We start from the raw sequence: 15,447 nt of genomic DNA, 5'->3' as shown, positions 1-15,447 counted from the left end.
GAGGCAAACGAGTGACTCCTAAGAGCATTACACACACAATCAGTGTACTGTACACCCGCAAGCAGGGATTACTACAGCAGTGCCCTCATTAAAAGAACGCTCAATACACAGAGCTAAGAACATACTGGCTCATAGTAGCACAGAGGGCAATATTCCAAAATCTGCTCTGCAGAACAAGGTGCAGCCTCAACCACATCATAAAGTGAGCAGTGGACGTGCCACTACACCTGAAGAGGTTCTGAAAGACACTTACCAACCAAAGGCCCCTGAGGCTACTGAAACGTTCAAACAATTGAGAGACGCATTCATCCAGATGTCAGCAGTGCTGAGCCTCAATACCCCCTTCCCAGGGGAAGATAATATGGACGAGGAGGAGCAAGGCTCCGAAGAGGAACCCGCAGGGTCCCCACAATCCTCACAAGAAGAGATAGACAAAGAAGAAGAAGAGATTCAACCTCGGCCCAAGAAAAAGTTGAGGAAACAAACTCAACAACATTGAGGAGGAAGAAGGGACATCAGATATGTTCCAACCAGAGGACATATGGAACCCGAGGTCCTCAGACTGGCTACCATCGCCCAGGGTCACACAATACATGACCAACAGGCTACAGAAAGCTCTAGAGAGAGAGAAGCGCCAGAGGATGAGGGCAGAATGCCCAAAACCCGAACTATCGGGAAAGGTGGCGGAAGCACCGGAGCTTGATCCAAAAAGGTTGGCCTTTGTTTCAAATGCCACCAGGGATCCCAGAAAAGGGATTGACCAATCCTGATGAAGTTGCCAAGAAAAAGTGCTCAACATAGCGGGACGGCTAGCAATGATCATGGACTTAGCCGAGCGAGCAAAAGATACAGGGGAAGAAGCAGACCCAGAAGTACTTGCCAACTGGGCCCAAAGAGCGGTTTGCCTCTTGGGTAACACTAATTGCGCCATCTCTTCCGAGCGCAGAAGAGGACTGCTCCTCAAGATAGACCCTAAACTAGGCTACCTAGCGTCCTATGAGGTCAGGGAAGCAGCCCAAGGACTGCTATTCGGAGAAACCTTTGGGAAGGAAATGGGGAGGCTCAAGCCTCAATAAAGAAAATATTTCCTGGGAGGGTTTTTGCCGGGACCGGTCGGTACCGAGGCCGATCGACCAGTCGCTACCAAGCCATGAGAAGGCCTCACAACAACAGAGCCCACTATTGGGAAAATAGGCAGCAGGACACCTTCTTTCCCCCAAGAGGCCGTTTCCCAAGAGGAATGAGAGGCAGAGGACAGGGAAGAGGACAGAACTTCCCCACAGGTGAGACAGCACACATACCCAGCAGTGGGGGGGAGAACATCGAGATTCTGGGAAAACTGGCGCACGTTTTCCAGCGACGCCTGGGTACTGCAGACAGTAAGGGGCCTGCAGCTAGAATTCACAGAGATACCCTCTTAATCCCAACCTCCCCTCCGCCCATTGTATTCAATATTAGCGTAGAAGGAGACCTTAAACTCAGAGCTGCGAAGTCTGGCGAGCAAAAGGGCGATAGAGCCTTGCATGACAACCCCCAGGTTTATAAGTAATATATTCCTGGTTCACAGAAAAGACAAAGTAAGGCCAGTGATAAACTTGAGAGAAATGAACAGGTGGATGGTGATTCACCATTTCAAGATGGAGGGAATCCATCAACTCAGAGACACCCTCAGACAGGGCGACTGGCTCACAAGAGTAGACTTAAAGGATGCATATCTCACGATACCAGTAAAGGAAGATTATCGCCCCTTTCTAGCATTCGACTGGGGCGGGTAATTCTGGCAATTTGCGACAATGCCATTCGGGCTAGCCTCAGCGCCTTGGGCATTCACGAAACTAATGAGGACTGTAGCCGCGACGATGAGAGAGAAAGGGATAAGAATGATTATATATCTGGACGACATCTTGCTGATGGCAAACAGCAGGGAGACGGTCCTATACCAGACAGACTGGGTGACAGACCTCCTGAGGTCGTTAGGTTTCCTAGTGAACCAAGAGAAATCAGATGTGACACCAGCGAAGAGGATGGAATTTATAGGGTTCATCATAGATATGAGAAAGACGACTCTAGAACTACCACTCAGGAAAATAAGAGACGTAAAACCGTAATTTCTCTGCGGAAGATAGCGAGAGTAGTGGGGCTGCTAGCAGCATCGATATAAGCAATATTTCCAGGACCCCTACACTACTGTGCCCTTCAACAGCTGAAAATAAAACACCTGCAGCAGGGCTTACAATACCATCAATTTGTACCTCTAGATGAGGAGTCAAAGACGGAACTAGAATGGTGGTTGCAGAACTTGGAGGCCTGGAACGGGAAAGACATATTCGGCGACCGCCTCGACCTGGTGATAGAATCAGACGCCAGCAGAGCAGGCTGGGGAGCCTGTTGCAGAGAACTAGAGACAGGAGGAGTTCGGAAAAACTCAAATTACACATCAACTGTCTAGAACTGTTAGCCGGATCTTTTGCGATCAAAGCTTTTACGAAATACAAAGTGAATTTGTGTATCCTGCTGAAAATGGACAACATATCAGCAGTCTGGTACATCAGTCATTTAGGAGGGACAAAGTCCAAGTTATTAGCAGAACTAGCCAAAGACTTCTGGCATTTCTGCCTAGAGTCAGGGACGTCAGTTGTAGCGGAGTATATCCCAGGCTCGCAAAATGTAATAGCGGACTGGAATTCCAGATATCTATCAGATATCAGCAACTGGATGCTAGACAAGGAGATCTTTCGGCAGATGGAAGAGATTTGGGGACCAGCACATACAGATCTGTTTGCGTCCAGACTGAACGCACAAAAGAGCAAGTACTTCAGCTGGAGGCTGGACCCGACGGCGGCGGGAGTAGATGCATTTTTGCAGGATTAGAGAGGAGAAATGCACTACGCCTTTCCGCTGTTCATTATGAGGAACAGAGTACTAACGAAAGTGTGCAGGGAGACAGCGACATTGATAGTGGCAGCGCCGATATAGAAGTCACAAGTATGGTTTCCGGCATTGATGGAACTAGTGACAGATTACCTGAGAATCCTACCAACAAGGGACAGCCTACTCACGGACCCAGTTGGGTCATATCATCCTCTGAGAGTGAGAGAGATGCTCCCGCTGATGGCATCTCCCTGGGATTTCAGCGCAAGCTGCTAGCCTCATCGCTGAGTCATGGGCACCATCGACTAGAAGGAGCTACGACACAGCTTGGAATAGATGGTCAAGGTGGTGAAAAAGGAGAAATCTTCATCCCATTTCAGCACCTTTAGTAGAGGTATTAAACTTTCTGCAGAGTTACTACAAGACTGGGGGGCTTATAGAACAATTGGAGTATACAGATCAGCAATATCAGCAGGCCACACAACCATAGAGGGATTTCCTGTAGGGGAGAATGAAGCAGTAGTTCAACTGTTGAAAGGAATAAGATTTAGAAAACCACCACAGCCAAAATATGATTCTTTATGGGATGTTGCAGTAGTCCTGAGACTACTGGCCAGGGAATAGGTATTTGTCACTGAAACAACTATCTGGGAAGCTAGCAATGCTGTTATGCCTAGTGTCATGTTGAAGAGTAGCAGATGTCAGAGCTTTAGACGTGAATAGGAGACCATACGGACCAGAAGGATTAACCTTCACTCTAGTGAGAAGAACAAAGACAGACTCTGCGACAACTGTCTACCCCTACTTGCAGGAGCATCCCAAGTGGTGCTTAGCAGCCTGCATAAAAGAATATGAGCGTAGGACAGCAGAGATGAGACCAATGGGAAGAACACAGTTGCTTATCGCGTGCAGAAAAGCCTACAAAGCAGTAGCTACAGCCACTATAGCTAGATGGGTCCGAGAAATAATGCAGTTAGCAGGAATAAATATGGCTAAGTTTGGAGCGCATTCTGTTAGGAGCGCGATGGCTTCAAAAGCGCTAGCGCAGGGCACAAGATTGCAGGATATACTACAAGTGGCCGATTGTGCTAGCGATACCACCTTTAGAACATTCTATTTCAAGCCTGTACAGTCAGTTGCAGAGACAGTGATGACAAACTTTGAACAAGCATGATACTCGCCTCCGTCTTGACATAGAATGAAGATTACCCCTGCTAAATAGCGCAGCTAGTCTTGCTTCTATTAAAGACAAGGAGGCAAGCATTACTTTCCCGCCCTAGATACACGGGATAGTTGATGTAAAATGATAATGATTGCACTCATGAAAACATTTCTCTCAGAATAGGGTGTGTATCCGCCTCCCTAACATAATTTGTTGTATCTTTCCATAGGAGAGGACCAGAAGAACAGTTGAACCAAAGGGTTGAGACAGAAGAGCTGTTGAGAGCAAGACCACCAGTTCTTGTGCGGAAGAATTGCAGATCAAGACAGTTAAAAAAGGACAAATCTCAAGTTGGGACCAGTTGAAAACCCAGTTCAAATTGGATTGCAGTTAAAGAGCAGTCAAGAGGAGGGAGAGTACAGGAAGTGAATGGACTACGGTCATGTGGACAGGTCATGGGGACTACAGTGGACCTGGAACAGAAGGGAAATGTAGTTTTTTGTTTGAAAAAGTAAAAAAAAAAGATGTATTTTTTTTCTTACTCCAGAAGAAATGTTAAGAAAATGGTTTATTGTTGAAACTGCTGGAGAAAGGAATAAAATGGAAGATGAAGCATAATGCTTGCCTCCTTGTCTTTAATAGAATCAAGAGTACCTGCGCTATTTAGCAGGGGTAATCTTCATTCTCTGCATCAGTCACTGCTAGAGGTGTACCAAATACCCGGCAAACGCCAGACTGTGACGAGCCAGTGAGTGTCGCTGTTGCAGCAGCGCACACGTGCGCGCTCCAGGGTCTCATCAGTAGCGTACTGCGCCTAGCAATTGGTGTTAGTGTTTCAAAGGACTCTCTCCTCCTACCAGAGTAGGCTGTAGCCAGCTACAGCCAATGTCAAATTCCTTTTGTTGTCAATAGTTTTATTTTAGCTAAATAACATTACATGACACATTATTCATAACGTGGGTATAACAAGTATATCTGAACGGTGACCGAAGAACTCTTGGCAAAACCATGGGTTGTTAGATGTTATCTTGTAAAAGCTTAAAACGGTAGCATGTACAGACAATGGGTAAAGGGCGACAACTGTAAATATTGTATTACAAAAAGTCAGTCAGTTCTATATTCCAAGAAATCTGCACCATTTGTTAAAAAACGAATTCTTTTTGCCTTTCTATTTAAGCACTTCTTGAACACTCGGGGAGGTTGTTTGGCTTTTCATTGGTTTTTCGAGGAGTTTAGTACATTTCTGTAATCTCAGAATTAGATTTTTAGCAGACGTAGTACCCCCTAAGCACCAGGACCTTCTTTTTAGCGTCTATTAGTGAGACTGAGGCTGTGGTATCCCCGGAGGAGAACGGTTGAAAAGGAATTGGGGATTTTCCGACCAAGGATCGTGTGTGCCCCGCACACCCACCACCTTGCCCGTAGAGGAGCTTTCTTTGTTCCTTGGTTTAGGATCCCACCATGATGAGAACACCCGCAGCAAACAGACTCCTCTTGGATGCATAGTCTCAGAGGTCCAGTGAAGCCTTACTGCCCAGTAGATGATAGGAACTGACTTCTGTCTGTGTGCTCCCTTTAGGATCTACACAAATGCCATATAGTCTGGCTACTTGTTGTGTAACCCAAGCAGAGCAGGGTACCTAGTCATTTTACCAAAGCCAATTTCAGAGTGGTAAATGTCATCCCTGACAAAACACTGATATATATATATATATATATATGTAGAATAGCCTTGTACTACAGTATAAGGCTATCGGAGTGCACTTCAGAAAACGAACCCACGTGGTGATTCCACACTGGACCCAGAGTATATATATATAGTTGAGGGGTAAGGGGTTAAAATGGGTCGGGTTGGGCTTGGGTTATAAGGATAGAAAAACAGATGGCTTACATTTTTAAAATACTGTGTTTTTCGGTATTTTGTCCACAATTAAATGTACCACTCTGAAATTGGATTCAGTAATATCCCATATAACCAAACAGCAATGGTTTTTCCTTTTAAGTTTAATGTGTGAGACCTCTTTTGGGTGCTCTCTTTGGCTTGTAGGCATGATGGCAACCCGCAAACCCAGGACATTAACCAATTCCTTATAGTTGATCACTTGTGCAGACCCTGAGGGTGTTTCAGCATGAAGGCTGGGAGGATAGCTCAGATGCAACGCGTTTGTCTTGGAAGCAAGACAACGCATAGGAGCACAGGTTCAAATCCCGTGCTTGTGCTTAGAAAATGGTCCCCAGTATTAAGCACATTATAAAAGAACAATTATAATTATAATGGAGGTGTAGCCCAGCAGCATCTCCTGGGACTGTGAGACAGACACTGGTAGTTCCCAGGCATGGATAATATACACCGCACGTCCTGAGAGAAGGCATCAGACACAGAGACACGGGGTAAGAAGTTAGTAATGTAAACACTGATAGCACCGGAGAATTCCCAAGCGCGGAAATGCTACATATCAGGGCTACTCAAGAAGTCATGAGGCTGCGTTACAGCCACTGAGGATCCCAATTGAGTAGAAAAAACAGCCGTACAGAACTGGTTTCTGAGGTCTCGTCTCTCTGCTCAAGTTTTAATTTCAGAGGGAGCCTGGCCCGCTCTTACAATTGACATTTGCCTCACTCCTTCCCATTCTTTTGTTTTGGCTTTTAGGTGGCGCTGAAAGCGCTAGCTATGAAGCCGAAACTGTTGTCATTAAAATAAGAGCTCTAACAAAAGAGCTTGAAATAGGGGCTTTGAATGTAGGTTTGTAATGCTTTTCAATGGAGGTGACATATGAGGATGGATTTACGTAATTTGGCTATGTGTCCCACCCATTTAACACCCATTGCTAAGTGAAATCTACAGGATTTTCCTCCCATTCCCACCCATTTTCCCTCCAACCACACCTCCTTCTGAACTCTTTGGCAGAATGTCTACTGTGTGGTGAATTTGTCAGCCATTTTTACTTTCATAATGGCAAGTGCCATCTGTTAATGTTATTTAAACGTTATTTGACTTGATTGATGCTTTAAAATATATTTATTGCAGCTTTCATGTTATGTTATAGATTTCACAGTATTTTTTATTAAAAATAAACAAGGCAGTGTAATAGTATGTTTTGGTTTAAAATAGCTTTGAAAATGTACATCTAGTGACTTGTGGGGGATTGGTTTAGTGTTTTTGGTGTAAGGAGCGAGCACCGGTTTGACTGTGCAGTTTGTCATATGATTGGATGTGCAGTGTGTGTTTGTTGTACAAGTAAGCCATTTTGTTTCTGGTAAGCCATTTTCTTTGTACATATTTGATTTTGCGTAATGTTTTTAAATGTGCTTTAATTTAGTGCCGGCGACGAATTAGTTTGCCTAATGATATAAAGCCGTCATCAGCACTCAATTTATTTTTTTAATGTTTTTATATCAATTTGTGTCTGCGGCTTTAAGCCACCGCCGACATTGAATTTGTTTTGCTAACGTTAGAAATATGTGCCGGTGGCGGATTAATGTTCTTAACCCGCCGCTGGCACCTATTTGCAATGTTAGTCAAATTAATGTAATGTTGGTGGCGGCTTGGCTTTCCCGATGGCACCTACAACTTTCACTTGGTTTTTACTAACATTGCAAATATGTGCAGGCAGTGAATTATTGTTAACCCGCTGCCGGCACATGTTGCAATGTTATTTATTTATTTATTTTATTGTGCATTTGTAAGGCGCTTATACATCAACAGGGAGGGAACATTGGAAGAAAATAAAAATGTAACAATGAAATATAGAGGCGGACCTACTAGGCCTTGTGAGCATTCAGAACATGCAAGTGCAGAGAGAGAAGAGGGATGAGGGAGTGGGGTAAGTGTTAGGTGTACCAAGAGGGAAGTGCTAGGAACTGAGCAGCTGTAAGTGCCTAGTTGAGAGTGGTCAGCTGCCAATAAATAATAAATAGGCCTGTGGTGGCATAGGCCAGTGGGTGGCAAGGCAAGTGCTGGGAGCGGGCGGAGGCTGAAGGCGATTGGGTGTGGTAGGTCGGGGCCCATGTGGACACATAAGCGCCCTGGACACCAATCTCAGCAACTGTGGGGCTTAGCAGAGGGGGTTGAGGGGGAGGAGGTAAAATGGAAAGTCTTGAGTAGCTTCTGGAATTTGAGGAGATCCGGCTCTATGCAAAGAGGAAGGGGGAGGCTGCTCCATAGAAGGGAGCCTGCTGAGGAAAGAGATTGGCCACCAGCTTGCTGTTTAGCGAAGCGCTTGACACACAGATAGTTGGTGCCGGAGGAACATAAAGATCTGGAGGCAGAGTATTTAGTGACAGGAAAGTTGTAGAGGGCGTGGTCCCTGGCTGCAGACAGCCTTATGGATGATGCAGAGGGATTTGAATGTGATCCTTGCAGCCACCGGGAGCCAGTGGAGTGTTTTTAGGGCTGGAGAGAAGCAGTCCCTGGGCTTGAGGCCAAGGATAATTCTTGCAGCCCTATTCTGGATTGGCTGGAGCGGTCGTAAAGAAGAACAGGGCAGATTAAGGAAGAGGCTATTGCAGTTGTCTAGCCTAGAGAGAACCATAGCTCTACAGACATTGCGCTTCTGGGAAGAAGAGAGGAAAGGAAGAAGTCCTTTGAGGCGGGTGTAGTTGAAAGCAGGCCTTCTTGGCAAGGTCCTGAATGTGAAGGAGGAAGGAGAGGAGTCGAAGATGACTCCAAGGTTTCTGGCTTCAGATGAAGGAGAAGGGGGTAAACCCATAGAAGATAGCCAGAGTGAGGGGAAGAACGAGGGAGCAGGAGTCCCAATACGAAGGATCTCAGTCTTGCTGGCGTTGAGGCAGAGATCATTGGAAGTACACCAGGAGTGGATGGCAGATAGGCAGTCAGGAATGATGGAGGACGTAAGGAGAGGATCAGAGGGAAGTTTGAAGAAGAGTTGTGCCATCTGCGTAACATTGGAAGTTGAGGGAGAAAGTGGAAATGAGGTGTGCAGGCGGAGCTAGATATGTGTTAAAGAGGCAGGGAGAAAGGTAGGAGCCTTGGAGGACACCGCAGGTGGAGATAGAGGTGGGGGAGGAAAAAGAGCCCAGAATAACCTGGAGTGGACGGTCATTGAGGAAGGAGGTCAGCCAGTCCAGGGCCCGCTCTGCGATACCTAGGGTATCGTGGAGCCGTTTTATGAGGATGGCGTGGTTGACCGTATCAAATCCAGAGGAGAGATCAAGTAGAATGAGAACAGCTGGAGAGTTGGAATACAAAGTTGAAACAACGAGAATGTCGTCTGCGGCTTGTCTGATGCCGATACCGATGACTTTGACTTTGTTTTACTAACGTTGCAAATATGTGCCGTGGCGGATTCATGTTGTTAAGCCGCCGCCGCCCCATGTTGCAATGTTAGTGAAACAAAGGGAATATCGGTGGCAGCTTGGCTTGCCTGATGCCGCTGCTGCGTATTTGACTTTGTTTTAATGAAGGGGTATTGCCCGAGTCATGGTTTGCGGTTCGCAATAGCGCCTTGAGAAGTCTGCTGATTACTTTGAATGGATTGTGATAAATTGGTTATGAATATTGTAATACATATGTGGCCAAACATATGTGCAAAGTCTGTTGCCTCTTTAGTAGAATGGGAAAGTATAGAAATAATGTTTTTAGGGCCACTGTTTGATTTTCCACATCCTGAATAGAAGACTACAGTTCCCATAATGCAATGTAATGCAAGCCAGAATAATCTCCTGTTACCGAATTTAAAGGCATACAATACAAGACATTGGGCCTCATTACAAGTCTCTGGCTGTCTGGAAATAAGGGTGCCAGGTCTGATCTGCCGGGAGCACCGCCCCCTGCAGGCATGGATTCCATGGAGGCAGTGGCACCGTTAGCAGAGTCCTACTCCACGGGAATGGGCACTTACAGTTCCCGCTGCCTGACATCCCGGGCCGCCAGGACTTGTAATATCCCGGTAGCACCAGGATATTAGGCGGCGGAAACTGTGTTTGCGGGTTACCTCTGACCTCGTAATGAGGCTCATTGTGTGATAGGATTACCTGCCTATTGTATGAAGTTTAAACATTCTGTATATCCGTGTGAAAGGAAAATCTGTTTGGCATGTCAAACTGGTAAACGTCATATATCCAAACCGGGTATTAAAACAGGGCTTTATTTTGTGACTCACTTTAATTGTCTTGGAAGAAGGCTTGCATTTGCTAGGTTGTTGGAGCTGTGTGCGCGCTTTCAGTTGGAAATTGCTTCTCATTAACACGTGAGATTGGGCATGGCCGAATACAAAGAGATGCTCTTAAAAGTAACTGCGAGGCTCTTCCAAAGTTGCTGGCATCACAGCGTGTCCATCACCTGGAGTCGAGCCTGATCACGTGACAAATTGCCCAGAATTCCTGAGGTATGAAGGGGTGGAGACTAAAGCCCAATTAGCCGAACGATGTGCACGCCTGATGAAGAGGTGTCGAGTGGCGCTCCTGTGACCATAGTGTCGCCCTCGTTCTGACCTTGGCCTGAGAGCTCTTAGTGGTACCTGGTCACATCTCTCAGCCCATCCTCGTTTGGAGGGTGTCACACTCCCTTGATATCACCTTTACCTTCCGAAGAAATCTAACCTGCCGTGGATTACAATGGAACCCCTCTGATCAAAAAATCAGCACCTTTCAAAACACTGCCCACATCCATTGAGTTGTGAGGGATGAGCCCCCCAAAGCAACACGCCCTCCCCTCCCTGGAAGCAGGCGGAGTGTCATGCCCTCTGCCCTTAAGGTAACCCCCAGTAGCGAGGTTACCACGAGCAGTTAACCTGCTTCTCCGGGCCCCTAGTGTCTGTAGGGTGGGTAACTGTGGCAGCGCCTTTAGCCGCTAACCGATGAAAGGGGGGGGGGGCGGCCTCCTCCTCTGCTGGGGACTGAACCCCCTCCACCCAAAAGAGCCTTTTCTTCTCACTCGTTGTCGAACTCTTGGTGACATAATCATTGGCCCTGCGGGAAACCACCATATAATAATAAAAATCATTTCACGTTTAATATAATGCTCAATGCTGGACTTTACTGGTTTCTAGGCGCTGCAATTATATGTATTATGGTTATACTGTTCCCCCTGTTTTCCCCTCCTGTCCACTACAGGTGTGAAAGCGTAATTATTTTTGTATCCCTTTAAACTTTCCCCCCTAGCCTTCAACAATATCGGCATTTTGTCCAAAGGTGTTTATAGTTTTGTCTGTTAGGTGGTATTTTAGCGACACCTAAAAGTCGAAACTTTTGCACTAAAGTACAGCCCAGGGAAATGGCATATGAGGAGGGACACAACGCTTCTAGGTGTTGATTGGTTATTTACCCAGCCATTGACTGCCAATGGCGATGATAATCCCTGTGGCCATTCCAACACATTTCTGCCCGCCCCCTTACCCAAAAAACACACTCCAGGCAGAGACGTTTTTATTGGAGGGCAAAAGGGGCACTTGCCCAGGGCCCCCGCCTTGGAGGGGGCCCCACAAGACTAGCTGATCTGAAGAAGTAAGATTGCATTGTTCACCAGTCTTAAATAGCACACGTCAGCATATGTTATGGGGTGCTGCTGAGGCTCTAAACCCATTGTCTTTCTGTTTTGGCAAGTGCATTCCGACTTCATCCATTCATCGTGTATTGCTTTCTGTGTTCACTTTGGTATACACAGTTTGTGTGTTCCTTATGGCACAACTCTGTAGCATTCTTGCCTTCCTGTGGGAATTTGGTTGATCACGTGCAATAGGTAATGGTGAAATGCATATTGAAAAATTGAGCGCCTCATTGGTTCAGAAGTTAGCTCAGTGTGTGAAGCACACATTCCAGAGATATGTGTTCATATGCAAAATTAGAATATCACATTCCAGCAAGGCTGGCTGAGCCTTTCCTATGTCTGAAGTTTATAAACCTGCCTGCATATGTACTTGGTTTTGCAGAACAACATCTGCTTTTTATCAGGAATGCACCTGTACCAGATTGGGGGTTGCTATAAAAACTAACATATTCGTATGGTGAAGGTCTAGAAATTGGTTTGTTCAGATGGGGTGATGTAAAACTTAGGTAATTGCCTCCAACAATGGCATAAACTGTTTGTGTTTGTGTACAGAGGTGTATAAGTATCCAACTTCAAGACTATGGAACAACAGCGTTCATGTTTGTATCCTGGATTTTCCAGCAGACGATAGTGATCCTGGTCAAATCATCTAATATATCTTACATTACTGTGCTGTCTTCTGTGAGGTTTGCCTTCTTGCATACTGGTATTGTTTAGCGTATCCAGTTATAATTTCGAAAAAAAAAGTGTCTAAACACAAAACTTTCGAATACAAAGTTTCTAAAAAAAAATTTGAATGCATTTTTTTAATGTTAAAAGGTTTAGTTTAGTTTTGTATAGTAAAATAAGTGTTTTTTTTTTTAAATGGGGGTTTGGAGGGGCACCCCCCATAAAAAAAATGCATTCAACATTTTTTTTCTCGATGCTTTGTTGTCGAAACTTTTGTATTGCGAAACTTTGACTGTCGAAAAAGACACTATAAACCATCGTTTAGCCCATTACTTGCTCTTTCTTCTTATGTAGGCCATTTGGGTGGAAGGGTTGGTAGACAGAAGAGAGCGGACCATATGTTGCAGGCCTCAGGCTAGCATATTTTAAGGTCTTCTTGTTTGACACAAAAAACGGTTTGCTTTTTGGTTAAAGTCAAAGGTTTTTATGCACGTTTATAAATGAAAATGCCACAAGCCATCGTTTTGGAAGTATTTAAAGCTTTAAAATACAAAAGACAACCCCAAATTAAATTTGTTAAATGACATTGATTGGTATGCTGGTTTCTATATACTTCCCTTGATGATGGAGAGAATGAAGCTAGAATCATTCCCATTTTGCATAACACTCTTCTATAATATTTTGTTTAAAAATGGTCATGTTTGGTAATGTGATTTGTGTACTTTCCAAGTCTGTTTTTTTTTTAAATAAAAATGAGATTATTTTAATTCATGGTAAGAACTGGAAAAGAAAGTGTTCAAATGCAGAAATTGCAGAGTTGGTACAAATCCCAGCTTTACCCCTTTACCCCTTAACCAATCTGTGATCCTGAGCATCTCATTTAATCTTGTATTGCCGAACCTCTCCATATTGCCAGTCCCTAAACCTTTCAAAATTGTCAGCCTTTCTGAGTGATTTCCTTCTCATGGTATGATCTTCATAAAAGCCTTATTCATGGTTTCACTGTGTTAATAGTGAACATATTTGTATCGCACTCCACAGGCATTTGTTCCTTTGATATCTAATGGCAAGACTATTTGAAAACCATATCCCACTTCTAATCTCAGTCTGTCTGGATAAAGACACCTTCCTGGTAGCTTCTAATCTGCCACCACTATCCATGCGTCGGTATGTGTAGCATTCTCCTTCCTTCCAATTGGTGGTCTCTATCCATGCATGAGCACTTTTGCATTCTGTGAGGCAGCTAATGTGAGTTATCTGTCTATTATGGGTTACATGTACCTTTTACATACAGTCCTGCATTAGTACTACATCTACCTTCCTGGATGTAATTGATAAAAAGTATCCTGTATTTACTAGAGCAGTAACCCCTTTGTAGACTGCTAACGTTGGTCTTCAAATGCTACTTGTTTATCATTCATTCTGATTAGAGCAAGAATGAAGATGGCGAGGGCACTTAAAGGGAGTAAACGTGCTTATTATGCTGCGAGACAGCATATCAACCTATAGGTTGTGAGCGCAACAGTTATGAGGTAGGTGGTGTGACCAGTATTCTTGATCCCTTAATTCCTTTGGTTTGGTGGAGGGGGCCCCAAAGATGTCCGTGTCCAGGGCCCCAAAAGTGCTTAAGATGGCCCTGCCTCCAGGGATCTCTTTGATCTAACTTTATCAAGCCTTACCATCAAACGTTGCCCTCGAAGTACCTGCCAGTGATTTGTCAAAGCAGTCGACCGAGAGTTAATGACTTAAATAGAGCTGTCAATGTGCTAGTGTAATATAAGTGTCTTTATCAGGTCTGCCTTCAGCTACTTGATTTATAAGCAGCACACGTGTCCTTCACTGAAGTCCTGTTAAAAACAAGCATTGTCAAAGCCAAAAGTTTTAGCTTGTGAGTAAGTATTAGACAAGGCACTGCTATTATATGCCCAGATATTCGCACCATATTGCAACTGCTACCATCGGTGGCCAGTTAATATCACTACGGTATTGCCTGGCAAATGCCTTTCCCATGTCTGTAAAAAAGGCAAAACTGCTGCCATTGCCAAAGCTTGTTTTGTGAGGCTCTCAAATCTCGTATGTTTCCTCGTGCTTACCACTTACGGGCCGATTCTGATGTTGGGGCGTGCAAAAGAGCAGGAAACAATGCGCCAAATCTGGACGGCCAGGCTCCACCACTATTCTCAAGTGGTCCTGGGCGTCCTCGTAGTGCACGACAGTGCACCGCCGTCATTCCGGCTGTTTTTTACAGCAACAAGTGCAATGGAAATTCTCGTCAGCACTTTCCTTAAATAACGACATATTCATTATTTAACAAAAGTGTTGCCGAAAACAAGGCACCTGAGGAAGCATGTGGATTATTACAAATGTAAAAAACACCTGTTTCAAAAAATATTAAAGCTCCCAGATTAAGTATGGAACAGCAATTGGTTACTTAATTTCAAAATGAAACAAAGCAATACTGTCAAACAATCAAAAAGAATATAAAGATAAAATAACACGCACACATCTTACAAAAAGGCAAAACATACACATATTTATTAAAAAACACCTAACCGTATAAGTGTGTGCGTGATTGAAGCTTAATTTATCAATGTATGCATGCATAGAAATGTGCATTAAATGTGCTTTGAACCCCCAATTAAACCAGTGGATTATTACATTAATAATTACCCACCCATCCCACGACCATTAATCTTTGCCCACCCACATGCATTCAGCGACCGGCTTCCTGTGGCACTCCTCCACAATACCGGCACCAAAATACCGGCACCGAAATAGTACTGTCTCTGTGCGCCACTTTAACGCACATAAAAAAGTGGAGGAGTGCCACAAGAATACCCGTCTTAAATGGCAGGTAACGAATGTGGTGGTCGCTAGGTTGGTTTCCCACCCATCCAAAGCAACCGCCACATCTATTCCAAAAGTGGCGCATTCATTCCGACTTCGGAAGAATGCGCCACCTTCAGAATAGGTCTTAAGTACAGGAAAAGGTTGTTAGCGCTTTATCCGACCTTTTCGGTACTTAACACCCACATTAGAATCGGGCCCTTAGTGTCATTTTCGTGTTTGGTTTAGCGGCTCTGCAAGAATTTACTTTTAAAGACGATTGCATTTTCTTTTATCTGCGTATCCTTTGCTATACTGTTGTTGAAAACATTGAGATCATTTTTTTATAATTGTGCGCTGACATATTTTCAGTATTGTGCAGTGCGAGTGCCCCACAGCGTTGGAGGTTAGG

General features: G+C 44.6%; 1 protein-coding gene across 1 annotated transcript in view; it reads right to left on the bottom strand.

Moving 5' to 3' along the window:
• The window catches only part of LOC138579623 (perforin-1-like), a 136,804-nt gene that overhangs the window by 121,084 nt on the left and 273 nt on the right, over nt 1–15,447 (bottom strand). The gene's annotated exons all lie outside the window — the stretch shown is intronic.

Source organism: Ambystoma mexicanum, chromosome 3p (assembly GCF_040938575.1).
Source record: "Ambystoma mexicanum isolate Mex_15411 chromosome 3p, UKY_AmexF1_1, whole genome shotgun sequence".
Lineage (NCBI taxonomy): Eukaryota > Metazoa > Chordata > Amphibia > Caudata > Ambystomatidae > Ambystoma > Ambystoma mexicanum.
The sequence above is the reverse complement of the archived record's forward strand: the minus strand, read 5'-3'. Positions and strand labels throughout refer to the sequence as shown.